This window comes from Pinus tabuliformis, chromosome 2_1, assembly GCF_031772625.1.
Source record: "Pinus tabuliformis cultivar Carrire ecotype Pingquan chromosome 2_1, CPIR1, whole genome shotgun sequence".
In the NCBI taxonomy this organism is placed as follows: Eukaryota; Viridiplantae; Streptophyta; class Pinopsida; order Pinales; family Pinaceae; genus Pinus; species Pinus tabuliformis.
Window position 1 is genome coordinate 470,130,237 of NC_142299.1, and position 22,616 is coordinate 470,152,852.

Sequence of the window (22,616 nt, forward strand, 5' to 3'; positions counted from 1 at the left end):
TTATCACTGGCCATAACCTAAGGAAACTTATTATACTTAATATCACCATCAAAGTGATTTAATTTTCAATTATATTTTATAATTATTTTTAAAAAGAATGGGACATGTTCTCGAGAGTGAAGGAATCTAAATATAAAGAAATATAATTCTATTTTATATATTTATTGGCTTGTTTTTTTGTTTTTTTTAAAGTGTTCAAAGATAAAAGACATGTTAACAAGAATTAAAGCATAAATTATATATTGAGACAACTTATTTCATAAAAGTAAAGAGATTGGACAAAATAATTGAATATAAAGATAGGTTGATTATAGTAATTGAAGTTTTAAGGACCATAAATCTAGTATATTAAGCAAAATTACAAAGCATAAAAGAGGCCAAAATATTTATAAAGAAAATACTTCATTCCAAAAGACCAAATAGAATTAACTAAGTAAATCAGAAAAATTAAAGAAACTAAGAAAGAAGGAAAACAAACAATAATTAGGAACTAAAAAGTTATTATTAGAGATACAAATACAAAAGGTATAAATTAAATAGGAATTTGGTATACTTGAGATCCTCTTCATGGTGTTCCATGGAACAAACGGCATATATTAGTTTATATTTTGAATGAAATTGGTATTGTATTATTGGTTGAAGCTTGTAAGCATGAAGAATCTAAGGTTCTTAACATTGAAGGATTTGTATTGTGATTGATATTGAATATCAAATCCTTCATAAAGGGATTGGAGGCATATGCTTGTTACATAAAATGAACATTTCTTCTCACATTTGACTTATAATAAATACATTCTCAATCAATACATTTGGAGGGAGAATTAAGATTTTAATGCCAACAATATTTATATAACAATCTATTACTTCTTGACCATCAAATTCTATTTCTATAAGAAAAACAACCTAGATAAAAATTGTCCCTACAAACATAGAACAAGGTATTTGCAATATGAGAATTAAAGATACTATCCCATTGCTAAGAGGCTTTAATGTTGTAACTCAGCTAATTAAGTTATTTTTCTAAACAATAATTCCAATCCTAATCCTCTTTAGCTAGATGAGGACCTTGCTTTAGCTAATAGGTGCAAAAAACTATGAAGCTCTGATTGAGAATTTATTTGGTACTGAACTAATTGAGCTTTATAGTTCTCAATATCTAATAATTTGCAATGGTCTAATGAGATGGTAAATTTCTAACTAGATGATTTGTATCCATGAACTACATAGTAGTGTCATGGACTATGTGATATCCCCATGCATATACAAATAAATAGTAAATTTTAACCTTTTAAATGAGCATGAGTCTAACTTCAACCATCAACCTTTGGCTTCAACTTTGAACTTTATCCTGCACAAAATCTCCATTGAATAAAACTTTGATAATTAAAGTACTTTCCTTTTAAACAAAAAATAATGTTAATTTTTCTTGAAACACTTAAATAATGAATTAAATGTCATATTGTATAAGAACAATATTGAAAACCTCTATCACAATTTTATGGCAACCATCTCTACTTCCATTAACAAATTATCTATTGAGATGTTATGTAAAAAGAAAAATAGAATAGCCAATCATTGGTATGTCAATGAGTGTAAAAGTGCTAGAGAAGCTATTAGGGATGTCTCTAATGGTTCGCTAAAATAAGATGAGATAAAAAGATACAAAGCCTTAATTAAAAAGAAAAAAAAATGCACTACATAAACATAAAATGATAGAAGCTTCTGCACTTATCAAAGTTAGATCTTAAAAGATTATAGAGGTAAATTTTGACTTTTAAAATTAAAGAGAATAGTATGATTCCTCTGAATGACTTGAACTCTTACCTAAAAAATCTTTCTAAATCCCATTTGGTTGTGGAAAACATTCTAAATGTTTCTATTAGGATGAAGTTTTGTCATAAAATATATAAAGTTTGGGGTTAAGCACTTGCAAAAGGAAAGATAAGATTCACATCAAAAGTTACCAAGCCAATATCTTAAAAATTGGAGGGCCCTGTCCTTATTCATCACATACAAAATCCATTCAATTTGGTAGTCAAGTAGGGTTTTCCTAAACCTAGAACTCAAAACCTCATTGTTCCTAATTTTAAAAGTGGAGATAAAAGTAATCCCTCTAATTACATGATCATTATGATTAGCCCCAAATTCATTCATATTTAACATTGTTTGGTTTTATCAAGCTCCTCATTCGGTGAATAAGCTCTGGGAAGTAATTTTTGACAATTTTAGTGGCATTCATCAATTCCTTTGGCATCTTGGCCGTATTGGTCTTGTTTTCTTATGCACAAATTATCATATCAATGTTTAGTTCCTTATTATAGTGGTGGAGTCTTTTCTTAAGCATTTTGAAATTAGGGTCTCATAGAGGGTGTGGAAGGCTTCAGTTTTGAAACTCCATTTTTCCACTCAGTTGTCTTAGCCTTTGAAACTTCTTTATAGAAAAGTAATCCATGGTTTGAACTTTCATTATATCTCATCTATCTTGGCATTCCTCTTTGGTGCTTTTGGTTCTCAATTTGGGGCTATACTTGTAAAAAGTTTAAGCTTCTTTGGTCGTGTCTTTGCCTTAGTGTTGGGATATCTCTTTTGTATTATCTAGGATTATCTTTTTCTTTTGTGGATTATAGTCACCCCTGTCTCATATCTTTTCTTTGATTCTTGTGTTAGATAGTCACATTGCCTCCCGTATTGTTTTAGATGATTATGAAAGGGTGGGGATACGCTTCAAACTCATCCCTACAAAAGTTTTGTCCTTAGTTTTCTCTCTGTGAGTCTTGCGTTGACATTTGTTTGAAGGTGAGTAGTCTTTGTGCTATCTTGGGTGGACTGGCTAAATGTTCTCTTTCTTAGGTTTGCGTTGTCCACTGTTCTTTTTTGTGTAGTATGTCATTCTCCTTTCTTTGAACCTCGGTCCTATACTCATTCTTGTTGGAGAAATATGCCTTAGTGAGGAGGTTCAAGTGGTAGGAGGGGTTGTAGTAATGCTAGAATTCCATCTACCTGTCAAGCCCATATGATAGCGTATCATTTTATTGATATTTACTACGAAAATACCCCACCAACGATCCAAAGTGAAATTGGGGAAATTGAGAGCAGATCAAGAATTGAATGATGGTTCATAGCAGATGCAGAAGAAGAGAAATATGGTGGCAGATGAGTTTTCAACACGAGCAACACGAGAATGAAGATTACAATATATATGCTACCCATAAACCTTTGTTGGAAACTCAAGAACATTATGGGAAAAGTATTAGTTGAGCAATCAGAAGAGAAATGGGAAATATTGTTAAATATGGATGAAGTGCAAAAACAAATTAGAAGGTTAGTAAACAAAGTCGCAATGATGGCAAAGATTCTAACCAACATGGAATTCACAGAATTTGAAGAGGAGACAGGACCACTGGATAGAATCCAGGTGAACTCTCCTATTACATAGAAGTTATCCATGATATTTGTTGTTATGTATGTTAGTCATATTTTGTTAAAATCAATGATCAAGAAGGTTATCAAGTCTTTAGAGTAGGATGTAGAATGTTTAGAAGATAATATTTTTTAGGATTTATAATAAGTTTTAAACATTTTACGTGGACAAAAGCAGTAATGCTATGATATTGGTCTAGTTTCCCCTATGCTAGAGTAGTCAACATGACAAGACTATCATTAGGGGAATTTTGAGGTCTAAAATTGGCTTCGTAAGGAAAATAATAAATAATAGTTAAAATAGTGATATAAGAGATGGATTTTTAAGAACAAGAAAGAAAACTCTTTTTTTATTTGTAATTTCGACTTGTCTCCTTACAAGTTTACTCAAATATCGAGTATAGGTACCCATTGGATGTGTATTTTTAATTCTGCATCCAATAGGTACCTACACTTGACCTTTGAGTAAACCTATAAAAAGATAAGCCAAAAACACAAATTGAAAAAAAAAAAAAATTGTCTTCTTTTCCCTCCCAAATATTTTATACAAGGGACAACATCATTATCTTAATTTTTATTGATTTTTTTTGAATTAAAAATTTTTAATCATTTTTTATTCAAATGCTCATTTTTACCTTAAAATTTCACCAATAATTATTTAATATTTTTTATATGATTTAATATCATCTATCCAATTTATAAAATTAACAATATCATAAATTACAATTTTTACACCATAAGCTATTAAAAAATGTAAATACAATTTTATTTTTTACCTACAATATAAAAATATCAATATTTATATTTTAGGCCTTTTTAATGCCATAAGGTAAGAAGAAAAAATCTTTCATTTCATATCATTGCAATTTGGTAGAAAAATACTTATAATCAAAACTTAATTAAAGGATATTAAAACATGTAAATGCAATAATTTTTTTTTTACCTACAATATAAAAATGTCAATATTTATATTTTAGGCCTTTTTAACGCCCTAAGGTAAGAAGAAAAAAACTTTCATTTCATATCTTTGTAATTTGGTAGAAAAATACTTATAATCAAAACTTAACTTAATTAAAGGTGGATTACAAATAGATTTTTTAAAATTATCATTGACAAACGTAACTTCAAAATTAACTAAACTATTTTCTAATGTTTCCTCTAACATTGAAAAAGGTTCCAAAAAAAATTAAGAGAACATTTTTAAAGAAATATCTTGATTTGGGAAGTTTGATAAGTATGTAATTTATATAACATGGATTCAAGCTTTTCATGTTAATAAGTTTTAAGGAAATGATGATGAAATTTTAATATATAGAAATAATTTATTTATTTATTAAAGCTTTTATATGGAAGATCAAATTCTAAAAAATCGATAAAATATCTATTATTATTATATAATTTTTCTTTATAATGTGATTTAGATGAATATAATTATTGCAAAGATTTTGGTTGATGATAACATTGTGACATAGTTAGATATTAGAAACCAATGAGGGGTGGGGATATAGTATTTTTCTATGATACCACACAACTTCACTTATTGATAGTATTAGGGAGATTATGCTTATTGATGTCTTTGGTCTCCTCGATTTGGAAAAGGTGGAGATTGACAAATAAAATATTGAATCGACCCAAGGGGATTCTCCTCGGCCCTCCTTGGAAGTGTCACCCTTGGACCATGTCAAGTCTTGATTTTCTAATGCTCAACTTGCCAATGAATTGTCCAACTTCTCTCCACATGTCAACAAGTGTCTTGTACCCCATTTACATCTTGACAACCCTTGTCCAGAAGCTCCACTAGCTCATGAGACCACTCACCTTGTATGTCCTTGGGTCATTCCTAAGAATGCTATGATTCTAGGTTTTCCCTAGTATCATCAACCTTTAGGAATCAAGAAATTCAATTTTCCATGGCATGGCCCCTTCATGGTGTGCCATATGGTACCTCCACTCCTCCATGAGTTAATGTATGGAAATTCTTGGCTTGTGCCCAACAATGGGCACACCTTGACGTGACCTATCAGACTGAGTTACGCTTGTACATATTGTACATAGGAGCGTGTGATGATTTATCTCTTTTTTGGTTTGATGTGTGATGCAAGCTCTTCTTTAGTACATCATATATGCAAAAAAAAAAAAAATTATGAAAATAATATATATATATATATAGATATATATATATATATATATATATATATATATATATATATATATATATATATATATATATATATATATATATATATATATATATCTATATATATATATATATATATATATATATATATATAGTCATGTTTTTACCTCATCCATGTTTTATCTCTTTCATTATGTGATTTAACCATGGTTCTACACATTCTGGATGGTTTTTATAGGACAGGGTAGCTTTTTATTGTGACATATGTTGGACCTTAGGTGTGTTTTTTTAAATTGGAATATAGGGGTAATTCCGATATCACCATCTCCAATGCATGATTAATCGTGAGTGCCATCATTATGCCTTAGATCTGAACCCGTCAAAATGTGACATTAGCCACTTTCTCTTCTATGCATGTCGTAATTTGACAGTAGAGCCTTCCTATACATGGATATCCTAGTTTAGCACCTTCTTGCCCTCTTGGTGTTCACGCAGTGTCATTTTTATTCTCTTTTGGAATCACTCCTTTTGATCTGCCATGGCTTAGAATCTAGGCCTCATGTCCTCTTCTTTGTCCTATTTCTGGCCTTACCCCGAGAGGATTCCATGCTTTATCCCTCATGATTGCCACATTCTATCATCCTATTTATGCACGATGAGGCTTGGTTTCGTAATTCCATCGTCATCATCTGCGTTTCCTATTATTCACTTTCACTTGGTGTTTTACCCTTTCTTGGAGGAACTGTTATGATGAGTGGTTTTATTAAGCTAGTCTCTTTGTCTCCTTATGCTTTGCATGGTTCCATCATAGCAACACTAGCTACTACCTTTTATACCACTTGTTCCTCTAGGACGAGCTTCCTTAGTGTCCTTCTTATGCTTGTTAAATATTGAATGACATCAAGCTCCTTTTTGCCTTGTTTTTATCCTCATTAATTAATGAAAACACTAAGCTAATTTTGGTCTCTTTTCATTACTCGTTAAACTTATGAAAATCCTGAGCTTATTTTTCCATCTTTTCATGCTCGTAAAATATAAAAGAAAATTTCGAGTTCTTTCTATCCTTTCTTATATTTTAAGTAAATTGAAAGTCAATGAGCGATCTCTTTACCATTCTCAAAGCTTGTTAAACCATGAGAAGGGTATGAGTGTAATTTTATCTCTTTTTCGACGTCATTAAAACTTACGAAAAAAGGAACCTACTGAACATACTTATCTTCTCTTTCGTGCTCATTAAACCATGAAGGAGACTAAAAGGAGAAAATGGGAAGGGAACATTCATTTATGTTAGTTATCAAAATGGCAGTGTCAATCACGACGCCCTCGAACATGCCACCTTTCTACATCATTATATTACAGTTGGGTTTTAGCTTGCCTAAGAGTCATACCATACATATGAGTCTGTATACTCCTCTGGCTAGTTACTTTTCCAGTAACTATGGAGCGTGCTTCAATGCCTCTTGTGTTGTTTCATGATATTATGTGGTGATCATTAGTCATGCTTCCAAGTCACTCTTTTTTCATGCTGGTACATGTTCAAGGGAAGTCTCAGCCTGTGTCGACCATTTGCAGTTGCTTGTTGACCTTTTTGTGTTATCCATCCCCGTGTCAATTGTACTTCATCACTTCATGAATTCATCCATTTACCACATCTCTCAGTGTGTTCCATTTTGATTGATGGGGGATACATCAAGCCCCTCCTTCGATGAATCTTCTCTTGTCGACTTTACTACATCTCTCAGTCTGTTCCATTTTGATTGATGGGGGATACATCAAGCCCCTCCTTCGACGAATCTTCTCTTGTCGACTTTACTACATCTCTCAGTCTGTTCCATTTTGATTGATGGGGGATACATCAAGCCCCTCCTTCGACGAATATTCTCTTGTCGACTTCAACCCATTATCCAAGAGCTTGATATAGTAACTAGTAGTACCTTGGAGCTTGCAGACCTCAATGGTAGGTTCTCTTGCAATTGAAAATGGGTTTACATCATTAACTCTAGATTGTTGAGTTCATGAGTGTTTGACATCAGTTAATCTATTCACACTTAGTGGATTGTACTAGGTACCTTGGGGTCCATTTTCATTATTGGTGGGTCTCCTCTTGTTTGTCAACAGTACACCTCATTGACAAATAATCAGACGATTTCTACCATGCTAGACATCAACACATCTATTTACATGTTGTTGATTCGTACCATTAGGGTTATGTAGAAGACCCTTGGTTAGGGACATCTCACTCTTATATGTCATCCTTCCTAGGTTGCGTTGGAGTTATGTATTCATTATGTACTTTGAGGACTACCCTGGGACACCTCCTATCTATTATGTGTCCATAGTCCTACTGATGTATATTGTGACATAGATGTATTTGTTGGTGGCTATGATCTTTCTGATGTTTCACACGAATCCACTATGTATTGTCCATGGCCATGTCTTATCATTTCATGTCAAGTATTTAGTATCTCTTTATGACTGAGCATGGGTATGCCTACCTTGGGGGTCTTATCAGCATATTTGAGACTTCACCACTTGATTTCCTTCGATCTAACTTCACATTTTTTGCTCATCCAACTTCACATTCTTGGCTCCTTCCTCCCATTTTGAGCTTTAAGTTTTGTTGTAATGCATTTTTGCCATCGGTTTCTCTTTCGAACTCATGCATTAGGGGGCATATGTTATAACCCTATTTTCCACTCCATTATAGTGAGAGAAACCCAATTTTAACTTACCTTGGTTTCTGGCTAAAATTCATCTCCTTTCACCTTTTATTTTACTTATGTGAGATTTATTCCATGTTAAAAGGGTGAAATTACATGATTGAGTTATTTATCATAATTATTTTGTCATAATTTTATAATTATGAGATTATAATTATTTCATAATTGAGACAATTGAGAAAAAACTCATAATTGTGAAAAACGTTTCTAGAGTTTTGTGGAGGTGGGCATTTGCATGCCTAAGTCAACAAAGGAGATGTAGCTTGGATTGGGGCTCTTTAATAGCCCAAGATGTTTGGGATAGCTACCCTCGATGAGTTTAACGACTCCATTAGCAGTGGATCCTTTCTTCCGAAGAAGGATTGAATCCAAAAAAGAAGACTAATACTAATCCTATTCTATACTAAAATTATCCTACACTAACATAAATTATCTTTATCGTAAATTATATTACGATAGTTAAATCAAATTTCAATAAGTGAAACGTAACAACCTTGATTCAATATAAACAAACAACAAGAGATATCACTTCAGTGTAATTAAATAACGTATAAAGAATACTAATTTATATATTGTATTTATAAATTAGGATTAGAATAATTAATTCAATCATTAATGTTACAAGGTTAAAATATCATACAATATTTACAACATTATGATACTGTAATAAAACAAGGCTAGAGCGTACTATAACTAGCTCTAAAAGAAAGAATAATAATATTCTAAACTAGTTGCAAAGTACATTCCAAAATGAAAGCTAAAATATGTTCCTAATTTAAAAATAAAATTCACTTCTTAATGTGACTAATATCAGAACAAGTAACAGTGACAATCCAAGAAACTTATTCTAGAAGATAAACACAATATTACTATGTTTTCTTTCAGGTTTTTTCATTAAGGAAGGATATAAAAACAATTATGTAATCTAATTTTTTCTAACTCTTGCTTTTCCAAGACTTAAACAAAATGTCCTTGTATCATTGATGCTTCCAACAAACAGAGAATTACAATATGCAGAGGAAATTGTAGGTTTTAACCCTATACAAAAATTACCTGCATACGAATTCTAAAACACAAAAAATAAACAATGTGAGAGCATAACACATAAAACACATATACACAGAGATTTTCCCTGGATCCCAAAACCGGGACTACCAGCTTGATTTTTCATTATGTTCCTTTCAATGTTACAATACATATTTATACATGCCGAAGCATCCAATACCATGGACCGAAAAACCATCGCGTCCAAAACCATGGACCGAAAACCATTGTGTCCAAAACCATGTGCGAAAAACATGCACAAAACCATAGGTAGGTCCGCCCAACCTAATATAGAGTCCAAAAACCCCATAGAGTGGGGTTACCTGCACCCCTCAAACCCCTTGTGACTCCCCCCCACTACGTAATCGGCGCAACGAAGGGGGGGCTCCACCCCTCTTCTAACCCCCCGGTTAACTACGTGGGCTAGTAGTGGAAAGAATATAACACAACCCAACATTCTCCCACTTGTTGTTTTCTTTCCACAGGGGGCCACAAGAGAGCTTAGTCATTTATCCAGCTCTGCAACACCCATTGTTTCTCTACACCAAGAGAACTTCTCAGAGCTCACAGATTTTGTCAATGCATCTATAGTATTCTTCAAAGTGTCCACCTTTACCGGCAACACCTTTTTGTCTTCTATCATATCCCTCACAAAGTGATACTGAACATCAATGTGCTTTGTCTTTGAATGATATGCAGGGTTCTTTGCCAAGAAAATTGCACTTTGGCTGTCACAGTCTATTCTTACAGCTCCCTGTACTAACCCGATACTTTAACACAATATCTGCAACCAAACTGCTTCCTTGCTTGCATGAGTGGCTACCATGTATTATGCCTCTGTAGTTGATAGTGCCACTACAGAATGTTTCTTACTCATCCAACTGACTACACCTCTAAATAGGTTAAACACATACCCACTTATAGATCTTCTTTGATCCAGATCTCCAGCCATGTCTGCATCAACAAAGCCACGAATATCCAACACTCTTTCCAATCCTGGTCTTCCTTGGTAGCACAAACCATAATCACTAGTGCCACACAAATACCTGAAAACTCGCTTCACTCCTATCTAGTGCTCCTTCCCTAGTTTTGACATAAACCTGTTCAATACTCCCACTGCATGTGCAATGTCTGGTCTAGTACAGACCATTGCATACATCAGGCTACCGACTACACTTGCATATGGAACACAGGACATGTTCTCTTCCTCTTCTTGTGACTTGGGACACTGTTCAGCAGATAACTTCACAACTACAGGAACCTTCACCGGTTTACTATCCTGCATATTAAACCTCTGCAATATTGTCTCGACATACTTCCTCTGGTTTAACCAGAGCTTCCTCTTTGCTCGATCTCTTTTAATTTCCATGCCCAAAATATAGTTTGCAGCACCAAGATCTTTCATGTCGAATTTGGAGGACAATTGGGTCTTCAAATCCTGGATAAGTTCTTTGTCATTTCCAACCAGCAACATATCATCCACATACAAGACTAGATAAATAACACGGTCACCAATTAATTTAAAATACACACAGTGATCTGCTTTGCTTGTCGTGAAGCCAAGTCCCCATATAAATGTATCAAATTTCTGATACCACATGCTTGGTGACTGTTTTAACCCATACAAAGACTTCTTTAACTTGCATACTAGTTCTTTCTTACCCTTCACTGCAAAGCCTTCAAGTTGCTTCATGTAGATTTCCTCTTCTAGATCCCTGTGAAGAAATGTTGTCTTCACATCCATCTGTTGTACCTCAAAATCAAAAGCAACAACCACAGATAAAAGTAATCTAATAGAAGTTACCTTGGCAATAGGAGAAAAAATATCACCAAAATCAATTCTCGGCACCTGGGAATAACCTTTTGCTACCAACCGAGCTTTGTATTTTCCACCTTTCCTTCTGCATTTGTATTTTTCTTGAACACCGATTTGCTGCCAATGGGTTTCCTTGCAGCCGACAACTCCACTAGATCCCAACCCTCATTTTTGTGCAAAGATGCCATTTCATCAACCATGGCCTCTTTCCAGAGTTTGCCATCCTCTGAATCTACTGCTTCCTTCACAGTTCTGGGATCATCATCAGTAACCGATAAAGAAAAATTTGAACAGAAAGCAGATGGACTATACCTTTCTGGTTGCCTTCTTTCTCAAACTGATCTTCTCACACCCGGAGTTTGTGGCTCTTCATCTTCTGATTCCTCCTCTGCTGTAGAGTCTGATTCTTCCTCCTTTAGCTCAAACTCTATCTTCTCAGGTTCCTTTGGTTGGACTTCATGTTTAATAACATCTTTCACCTCTCTGAACACCACATCTCGGCTGTACACAACCTTCCTTGTTACCGGGTTCCAAAGCTTATAACCCTTTAAACCATCCTTATACCCAATAAAGATGCACTTTTCAGATTTACTATCCAACTTGGTTCATTTCTCCTTTGGAACATGTACATATGCATCACATCCAAATATTCTCAGATGTGAAAGAGAGGGTTTCTTACCAGTCCATACCTCTTGTGGAGTCTTATCCTCCAACACTAATGAAGGTGATCTGTTGACCAGGTAACATGCTGTATCCACCACCTTTGCCCATAATTCCTATCCTAACCTGGCACCACTGAGCATGCTTCTTGCCCTTTCCATCAACGTCTTGTTCATTCTTTCTGCAACTCCATTTTGCTGAGGTGTATATGGAGTAGTCTTTTGCCGTGCTATACCACACTTTTTACAGAATTCTTCAAATTCCTTACTGCAAAACTCTCCACCGTTATCTGTCCTCAGCACCTTTATCTTCTTCTCTGTCTGGTTTTCCACTAGAGCCTTAAATTCTTTAAACCTGTCAAAGACTTTAGATTTCTTCTTAAGGAAATATATTCATGTATTCCTTGAGAAGTCATCTATAAATATACATAGTACATAGACTTACCTAGTGATGGAACCTTCACAGGTCCAAACACATCACTATGCACAAGCTCTAATATTTGTTTTGCCCTCTTACCACCAGAGGGGAAACTCACCTAATTCTGCTTCCCATATACACAATTTTCATAGAAATCAAAATCCAGAGAGCTATTACTCATACCTTCTACCATACCTTTACCATGAAGTATTCGAACGCCCTTCTCTCCAATATGACCAAGCCTTTGATGCCATAGCATGGTCTTCTCTCTAGAGACTACTAGATTTTCTACTCCACTTTCAGGAACCACGGAATTGTTGCACCCATCAACAATAGTGATACCTTGCAGCTTGTACAGAGTTCCAATTCAAACTCCCCGCATCAATACCAGTGCCCCCCAAACCATCTTGCAAGTATCCTTCTCGAACACTGTTTTTACACCTGCATCATCCAGCTTGCTTACAGAAATCAAATTTTTGGCTAATGCAGGAATATGCAGAACACCCGGAAGTGTTCTAACCCTTCCACCTTGCAACTTCAACTTTACTTTTCCGCGATCAACGATTCTAGCCTTCCTGTCACCCCCAAGAAGACATCACCACCATCATATTTCTCATACTCGTAGAACCACTCTCTATGGGGAGTGAAGTGAAAGGATGCACCTGAGTCAATCAACCATGCCTCATGATCTACATGTGTACTTGAAGAAGCCAAGTACACATCCCCACCTTCATCTGAGGTGGTTTTTGCCTCTGTAGAAGGAGCATCATCAGATCCCTTTCCTTTATCAGAAGCTTTAGATTTACAGTCCCTTTTGTGGTGCCCTTCCTTTTCACATTTCTAGCACATCACCTTTACAAGTTTTCCTGGAGATTTAGATCTCCCTCTAGATTTAAATCTCCCACTCGATGACTTATCTTTGTTTCTGTTCTAGGACCGTACTCGTACAGACAAGGCATCACCATTTTGGCTCTCCATATTTTTTTGTCTCATTTCCTTCGTCAGCAAGGATGATACTATTTCATCAAACTGCAAGGTAGTTGCATTGCTACCTATTGCAATAACCAGACTATTCCACGAATCTGGTAGAGAACACAACAAACCGATGCACTTATCTTCATCTGAAATTTTAATATCAACATATAATAATTGAATTACCACAGTATTAAATGCATTCAGATGCTATGTCACCGAGTCTCCATCTTTCATCCTTAGGTTATACAACGTTTTATGTAGGAACAGTTTATTCACCAGAGACTTAGATTGGTACAAAGTCCCCAACTTGTCCCACAAAGCCTTAGCCGTAGCTTCCCCTGATACATTCAACAATACTGAATCTGAGACACACAATCATATTGTGCTCTTTGCCTTTCGATCCAATTTCTTCCATTCTTCATCGGACACTCCCGTTGGTTTGGTACCTGGATCTACCACGATCCACTGATATTTATCCACCAATAAATCCTCCATCTTGAGTTTCCATAACTCAAAACTCTGACCATTAAATTTCTCGATCTTTATCTTTCTACTTCTCGCCATCTTCTTTCACCACCAGAATCGATCCCATAGATCTCCCATTGAACAGGGTCTACCACAGGCCCGAGCAAAACCCCTCAGCAACAAAGGTGTCCCCTTGAAGCCAAAACAACTCTGATACCAAATGTAGGTTTTAACCCCGTATAGAAATTACCTGCATACGAATTCTAAAACACAAAAAATAAAAAATGTGAGAGCATAACACATAAAACACATATACACAGAGATTTTCCCCTGGATCCCAAAACTGGAACTACCAGCTTGATTTTTCATTATGTTCCTTTCAATGTTTCAATACATATTTATACATGCCGAAGCATTCAATACCTTGGACCAAAAAACCATCGCGTCCAAAACCATGGACCGAAAACCATCGCATCCAAAACCATGTGTGAAAAACATGCAAAAAACCATAGGTAGGTCCACCCAACCTAATATAAAGTCCAAAACCAAAATTTTCCCCTCAAGCCCCCTGTGACTGCCCCCCACTATGCAATCGGTGCAACGAAGGGGGGGCTCCGCCCCCCTTCTAATCCCCCGGTTAAGTACGTGGGCTAGTAGTGGAAAGAATATAATACAACCCAACAGAAATTATATTCAACAATCAACAATCAACCTGTAATACTTCAAACTGTGAAGTATTTATACAAATTATAAACTAAAATATCTTGAAAAAATATCAAGATTTGTTTACAAATATCTCAAACTGTATTACACAAATAGGACTAAAATATAGGACATTCAAAACTAATGAATCTACTTGGCACTATCTTTGCAGATTTCTAATGACAAAGAAGAGAAATTCGAATTTGATATCAACTCTTATTTGATGAGGTAACATCCAAGTCACTAATTGTCTTAGAGCTTTTTCCTCCTGAAATTATGAAAAATAGGGTCCTGTAATACCTTTTTATATCCTAAACCATAATCGTTGTTAGAAAATAGAGAAAGGTTTTTGTAAATGATGCTATTGGAAACCAAAACCTCTTTCGTTTTTTGAAAATTCATTTCCAACTGCTCGAAAACCACATTTGAAAACACTGTCTGAAAACAGGAAAATTCAGGAAAATATACCTGCAAAGATTCATATGAATCTCCCAATCCATAATAGTTGTTACAAAACTGAGATAGGTTGTTTTGCATGAGGATGTTAGAAACAAAAACCTCTTTCCAATTTTGAAAATTAATTCTCAGTTGTTTGTAAACCATGTTTGAAATTACTGTGTTGTATAGGGAAAAAAACATAATTTAACTTACCATGAAACAGGCATATGACGTGGAGGTAGGAGGTGACATGCAGGTACAACGTTTGCGGAAATATGATTAGGTGGAAAAATAGGAGTGGAAGATGAGGAGGGACATGGCGGGTGGATGTTGGGGTGATAGTAATAGGCGGAGGATACGTGGCGGTAGTGAAGTGGCAGTTGAGTGGAAGTGGGGCGAGAGTAATAGGCGGAGGATATGTGGCGGTAGTGAAGTGGCGGTTAAGTGGAAGTGGGGTGTGATGCAATCGGGAAGGCGGTTTGCGGAAATGAGTGGATACCACTTTTGGAGGGGGGTAAAGGCAGATTGTGGTATTAGTGAAGGGGGGTCCAAAATGTTGAGGAGCGGACACGTAGCAGCAGGGCCCGGGGGTAAAACCACACACCCCCCCCCCCCCCCCCCCCCCAAACCAATAAAGGGAGATAAGGTGAGGGGGTTTGAATTAGATTGGGTGCCGTCAGATCGAATGATCACTAAAAATCGAGCGCGGAAGATGTGCACATTTTAACCATATATGACAAATCTCCTTTTGTCATTATCAATTTTACAATAAAATCAAAGCTATAGTACCAAGGCCTTATTACAATTTATTTAATCACATTTAAACGATGTGATTAATTTAATCTAAACACACTTAATTATTATCTAATTCTGCATTTCGACTTGCAAGCATATTTTTTTATTTTCTCAAGGTTTTGACCTTTTTTGGAAATAATTTACAACATGGAATATTATTTACAATATGAGTTTTCTAAAATAAAATAACCAATCACCTTGAGATCCTATAAATTATAGGACCCTAACAGGACCCTTATGACCTGCATTTCCACTTATAAGTAAGATCTAGTGGCTTTTGCATCAATTAAATTTAGGACTTGAGGGTTTAACCAAGTCACCAAACTACCTGCAGAACCTTGCATTGCTACCTCAAGAAAGTAAAAGCCCTTCCTAATTTCCTTCTTACCTCCCTAATCTTCTTTATGGAACATTTCATTTCCTGAAGGAAAAAAGACATGATTGTTCCATTTTTGTCTTTTTCTTAAGCAATCTTTGTTTTCTAAGGCTACTTATGCCCCTTCCATTCCATGCTAGAACTTTAGTTTTTAACTATAGAGATTGGGTTGTGAGCTTAGCAATCTCATCTTGCTTGAATTGATCAACATTGCTCCCAACTCTTGGAGAGCTACAATGTTAGACTTCCTCCCTCTTTTCCATTGGATGTTCCATGACGCTAATATTGGCTGACATCTTAATGCTTTAACTCCCATCTCCCTTATGTTTGCATGTGGCCATTTATGGCCTCATAATTTAGCCTCTTCTCTCATTGGTAATAGGTATTATATTCTATCCATCTGCTCTGCTGGGATGACCTCTAATCCTTGTTTCTCGACTTGTTCCACCATATTCTGAAGGTCAATCCCTTCCCTTTCCACTATTTCCTATAGATATGGGTCTTTTTTACCTATCTCACTTGGGGTCATCTCAACATATCCTTCAAAGTCTTTACACAGATCCCATATGTCCAAGTTTTATCCAAAATATTCTGGCGGCTGTAGCATTTCTTCCTCTTTTTCTTCTGCATGCTCCTATATTTTATATTCTTCATTCCTGTGAGGCTCCGAATTTTCTTCATAAAAGACTTCAAAACTATTCCTTTGTGCCATTCTGCCTCCTTTATTTCTTGGTTGATATTTTTTGTTAGTGCACCCCCTTGTGTTTGGTGTCACAAAACCTTCATCATCATTCTGTTCTTGTTCTTTCACCTATTCCTCAAGTATATTTAGAGGGAATTCCTGGATCACGTTGCCATGTTCATGATAGTGTCTGCACCTAAATGGAATCTTCTTGTGATCTACCGATTGTAACCATATTTCATCCCTAAATTGTAGTTTGATCGCTTCAGGATGTGCACCTGAAACATCAATTTCCACACAAATTTTTGCATATGATATATATCTTCCCTAAAGCGTTTCCTCTGTTATCTTAATAAACTTTCCCAGTTGAATGAAAAACATGGAGCAAAGATACTCTTCTAAATATTATCAACACTTAAATAATATTACATAGAAGATAGTAGTAATTAATGATTGGAGTGAAATTCTCAACTAAACTTCACTGAACTAAACTAAACTCAAATAGAATGTGACATCTGGATTGATACCTAGCAGGTGGTTGGAATTAGATTCTCCAACACTCCCCCTTCATTTTACGTTGGCCACTTGCTTCAAGATTTCAAGTTGTGCACTACCCAACATAGACAGGATGCACAAGGTTGCGCACTATAGTCACAATCAGGGTGCAACGGACCCCAAAATTATACAATTTCATAAATTTGACACTCTTTGTCACACTTTCTTTTCTTCAAAAGTGCGAAGTTTTGTTGTTGTCGCACTTTCTCTCCCCTTCTCATCCTTGTGCTCGTCACAGCCTCTGCTATTATTTATGAGAAAAAAAAAAAGAAATTCTACTCTCAAGGAATCTTATGCAGATCAGGCTCTGATACCATGTTAAGGAATGAAAAACGTGGAGTATAGATACTCTTCTCAATATTATTAACACTTAAATAAGATTACATAGGAGACAATTGTAATCAATGACTGGAGTGAAACTCTCAAGTAAATTTAACTGGACTGGACTAAACTCAAATAGACTGACACATGGATTAACACCTAACAGGTGGTTGGAATTAGATTCTCCAACACTAGTGTGATTCCTATGTCCTTTAGGGTCGAAGGTATCCAGTAGTCAAGGGGTAATGATTAAAACTTGACCCAAACTGGAACTCTAGTAAAAATCTCCTTTTTTGGAGTGAAATTTTCCATCCACGGGTGCATATATAGACCTGTTGATGCAAAGAAGTAGGGTGCTCCATAAAATATTGGGTATCTATCCTCCATATTTTCAAATACCATAGTAAAGAACCACTAGACCCTAGTGCAACTCAATCTCCCCTCACGGCGTGCAGTAGTGATTGATCCAGTTGTAGGTTTTAACCTCGTACAGAAATTACCTGCATACGAATTCTTAAACATAGAAAATAAACAATGCGAGAGCATAATACATATAACACATATACACAGAGATTTCCCTTGGATCACAAATCTGGGACTACCAGCTTGATTTTTCATTATATTCCTTTCAATGTTATAATACATATTTATACATGCCGAAGCATGCAATACCATTGACCGAAAACCATCACATCCAATACCATGGACCAAAAACCATCGCGTCCAAAACACATGTGCAAAAATCATGCACAAACCATAGGTGGGTCCGCCCAACCTAACATAGGGTCCAAAACCAAAATTTTCCAGGGTGCTGCCCCAGACCCCATAAAGTGGGGTTACAGGTACACCTCAAACCCCATGTGACCTCCCCCCTTCTAACCCCAGATTAACTACATGGGCTAGTTGTGGAAAGAATATAACACAACCCAACATTCTCCCACTTGTTGTTTTATTTCCACAGGGGGCCACAAGAGAGCTTAGTCATTTATCCAGCCCTGCAATGCCCATTGTTTCTCTACACCAAGAGAACTTCTCAGAGCTCACAGATTTTGTCAATGCATCTGCAGTATTCTTCAAAGTGTCCACCTTTACCAGCAAGACCTTTTTGTCTTCTATCATATCCCTCACAAAGTGATACTGAACATCAATGTGCTTTGTCTTTGAATGATATGTAGGGTTCTTTGCCAAGAAAATTGCACTTTCGCTGTCACAATCTATCCTTATAGCTTCCTGTACTAACCCCATACATGAACACAATCTCTGCAACCAAACTACTTCCTTGCTTGCATGAGTGGCCGCCATGTATTCTGCCTTTGTAGTTGATAGTACCGCTACAGATTCTTTCTTACTCATCCAACTGACTACACCTCCAAATAGGTTAAACACATACCCACTTGTAGATCTTCTTTGATCCAGATCTCCAGCCCAGTATGCATCAACAAATCCATGAATAAAAAACACTCTGTCCAATCCTTGTCTTCCTTGGTAGCACAAACCATAATCACTAGTGCCACGCAAATACTTGAAAACTCGCTTCACTACTGTCCTGTGATCCTTCCCTGGTTTTGACATAAACCTACTCAATACTCCCACTGCATGTGCAATGTCTGGTCTAGTACAGACCATTGCATACATCAGGCTACCAACTACACTTGCATATGGAACACGGGACATGTCATCTTCCTCTTCTTATGTCTTCGGACACTGTTCAACAGATAAACTCACACCTACAAGAATAGGAACCTTCACCGGTTTACTATCCTGCATATTAAACCTCTATAATATTGTCTTGACATACTTCCTCTGGTTTAACCAGAGCTTCCTCTTCACCAGATCTCTTTTAATTTCCATGCCCAAAATATAGTTTGCAGCACCAAGATCTTTCATGTCAAATTTGGAGGAAAATTGGGTCTTCAAATCCTGTATAACTTCTTTGTCATTTTCAACCAACAACATATCATCCACATACAAGACCAGATAAATAACACGGTCACAAATTAATTTAAAATACACACAGTGATCTGCTTTTCTTCTGGTGAAGCCAAGTCCTCATATAAATGTATAAAATTTCTGATACCACATCTTTGGTCACTGTTTTAACCCATACAGAGACTTCTTTAACTTGCATACCGGTTCTTTCTTACCCTTCACCGCAAAGCCTTCAGGTTGCTTCATGTAGATTTCCTCTTCCAGATCCCCGTGAAGAAATGTTGTCTTCACATCCATCTGTTCTACATCAAAATCAAAAGCAACAACAACTGATAAAAGTAATCTAATAGTAGTTACCTTGGCAACAGGAGAAAAAATATCACCAAAATCAATTCCCAGTTCCTGGGAATAAACTTTTGCTACCAACCGAGCATTGTATTCCTCCACCTTTCCTTCTGCATTTGTCTTCTTCTCGAACATCCATTTGCTGCCAATGGGTTTCCTTCCAGCCGGCAACTCCACCAGATCCCAAGCCTCATTTTTGTGCAAAGATGCTATTTCATCAACCATGGCCTTTTTCCAGAGTTTGCCATCTGAATCTACTGCTTCCTTCACAGTTCTGGGATCATCGTCAATAATAGATAAAGCAAAATTTGAATAGAAAGAAAATGAACTATACCTTTCTGTCTGCCTTCTTTCTTGAACTGATCTTCTCACACCCGGAGTTTGTGGCTCTTCATCTTCTAATTCCTCCTCTGCTGTAGAGTTTGATTCTTCCTCCTTAAGCTCAAACTCTATCTTTTCAGGGTCCTTTGGTTGGACTTCATGTTTAATAACATCTCTTACCTCTCTGAACACCACATCTCGGTTGTACACAACCTTCCCTGTGACTGGGTTCCAAAGCTTATAACCCTTTAAACCATCCTTATACCCAATAAAGATGCACTTTTCAGATTTACTATCCAACTTGGTTTGTTTCTCCTTTGGAACATGTACATATGCATCACATCCAAATACCCTCAGATGTGAAAGAGAGGGTTTCTTACCAGTCCATACCACTTATGGAGTCTTATCCTCTAATGCTGATGAAGGTGACCTGTTGACCAGGTAACATGCAGTATCCACCACCTCTGCCCAGAATTCCTGTCCTAATCCGGCACCACTGAGCATGTTTCTTGCCCTTTCCATCAACGTCTTATTTATTCTTTCTGCAATTCCATTTTGCTAAGGTGTATATGAAGTAGTCTTCTGTCGTGCTATACCACACTTCTTACAGAATTCTTCAAATTCATTGCTGCAAAACTCTCCACCATTATATGTTCTTAGCACCTTTATCTTCTTATCTATCTGATTTTCCACGGGAGCCTTAAATTCTTTAAACCTATCAAAGACTTCAAATTTCTTCTTAAGGAAATATATCCATGCATTCCTTGAGAAGTCATCTATAAATGATAAATAGTACAAAGACTTACCTAGTGATAGAACCTTCATAGGTCCAAACACATCACTGTGCACAAGCTCTAATATCTGTTTCGCCCTCTTACTACCAGAGGGGAAACTCACCTGATTCTGCTTCCCATATACACAATTTTCACAGAAATCAAAATCAAGAGAGCTATTACTCATACCTTCTACCATACCTTTACCATGAAGTATTCGAAGGCCCTTCTCTCCAATATGTCTAAGCCTTTGGTGCCACAACATGGTCTTCTCTCCAGAGACCACTAGATTTTCTGCTCCACTTTCAGGAACCACAAAACGGTTGCACCCATCAACAACCGTGCTACCTTGCAGCTTGTATAGAGTTCTAATCCGAACACCCCGCATCAATACCAGTGCTCCCCGAACCATCTTGCAGGTATCCTTATCGAACATTGTTTTTACACCTGCATCATTCAACTTGCTTATAGAAATCAGATTTCTGGCCAATGCAGGAATATGCAAAACACCCAGAAGTGTTCTAACCCTTCCACCTTGCAGCTTCAACTTCACTTTTCCGCAACCAACGATTCTAGCCTTCTTATCATCCCCTAAGAAGACATCATCACCATCATATTTCTCATACTCGCAGAACCACTCTCTATGGGTAGTGAAGTGAAAGGATGTACCTGATTCAGTTAACCATGCTTCATGATCTACATGTGTACTTGAAGAAGCCAAGTACACATCCCCACCTTCATCTGAGGTGGTTTTTGCCTCTGCAGAAGGAGAATCATTAGATCCCTTTCCTTTATCAGGAGCTTTAGATTTATAGTCCCTTTTGTAGTGCCCTTCCTTTCCGCATTTCCAACACACCACCTTTGGAGGTTTTCTTGGAGATTTAGATCTCCCTTTATATTTAGATCTCCCACTCGATGACTTATTTTTGTTTCTGTTCTGGGACTATCCTCATACAGACAAGGCATCACCATTCTGGCTCTCCATATTTTTCCGTCTCATCTCCTCCGTCAGCAAGGCTGATACTATTTCATCAAACAACACGGCAGTTGCATTGCTACCTATTGCAATAACCATACTATCCCATGAATCTGGTAGAGAACAAAACAAACCGATGCACTTATCTTCATCTGAAATTTTAATATCAACAGATGCTAACTGACTTACCACAGTATTAAATGCGTTCAGATGCTCTGTCACTGAGTCTCCATCTTTCATCCTCAGGTTATACAACTTTTTCCGTAGGAACAGTTTATTCACCAGAGACATAGATTGGTACAAAGTCCCTAACTTGTCCCACAAAGCCTTCATCGTAGATTCCCCTAATACGTTCAACAATGCTGAATCTAAGACACACAATCGTATTGTGCTTTTTGCCTTTCGATCCAACCTCTTCCATTCTTCATCAGACACTCCCATTGGTTTAGTACCTGGATCTACTGTGATCCACTGATCTTTATCCACTAGTAGATCCTCCATATTGAGTTTCCACAACTCAAAACTCTGACCATCAAATTTATCGATATCTATCTTTCCACTGCTCGCCATCTTCATTCACCACCAGAATTGATCTCGCAGATCTCCCACTGAACAGGGTTTACCACAGGCCTGAGCGAAACCCCTCAGCAACAAAGGCATCCCCTTGAAGCCAAAGTAGCTCTGATACCAAATGTAGGTTTTAACCCCATACAGAAATTACCTGCATACGAATTCTTAAACACAGAAAA